Here is a 776-nt window from a genome sequence, read left to right on the forward strand (position 1 = left end):
GTGGAGGGGGGTGATTGGTGGGATCACCTCTATGGTTTATCTTACAAGGGTACAAGTGAATCTTTCTAAAAGTAGAATATAAACATCTTAACACAATAACTAAGAAAATGACATAATGGCTATGTTAACCAATTTTATGAAAATATTTCAAATTGTATATGAAACACCACACTGTACCCCACAATTGCATCAATGTACACAACTATCATTTAATAAAAAAAAAAAGAGAGAGAAAGAGAGACAAGGTTTCATTATTGCTCAGACTAGTCTCGAACACCTGAGGACAAGGGATCCACCCCCCTCAGCCTCCCAGAGATCCATCCACCTCAGCCTCAGACTGCTGGGATTATAGGTGTGAGCCAGGGCGCCCGGCCTCACCCTGCCTCTTCTTGCCTCCACCCCTCTCATTACCAAGTTCATGCATCACCCCCACCCCTTTGGCCTCTTTAGAGATTACTTTCCCCAAGAAGAGGCCGGCTCCCTGTGCAAACAGTCTCCAAAGGCAATTAGGCCTCACCGTATCTTCCCAGGCTTGTGAAAATCTCTGTGTTCCAGTGCTTCTAGGAACATTAACTGTGACTTGGTGACATGGTCCCAAAAGGGACCAGTTGGCTTTGGGATGGCAGACGATGACTTCATTGGGAAGACCATTAATCATAATTATAAAATAATGAAATGGCTGTCAATTTGCCCATGCCTAATAACGCCTAGTGAATAAGGGGGTCTTTTTATTTCTCACAGTGGAAAAGATGGCAGAGGATCCTGTTTCAGGGAGA

Source organism: Otolemur garnettii, unplaced genomic scaffold, assembly GCF_000181295.1.
Source record: "Otolemur garnettii isolate 467f Iridium unplaced genomic scaffold, OtoGar3 scaffold00058, whole genome shotgun sequence".
In the NCBI taxonomy this organism is placed as follows: Eukaryota; Metazoa; Chordata; class Mammalia; order Primates; family Galagidae; genus Otolemur; species Otolemur garnettii.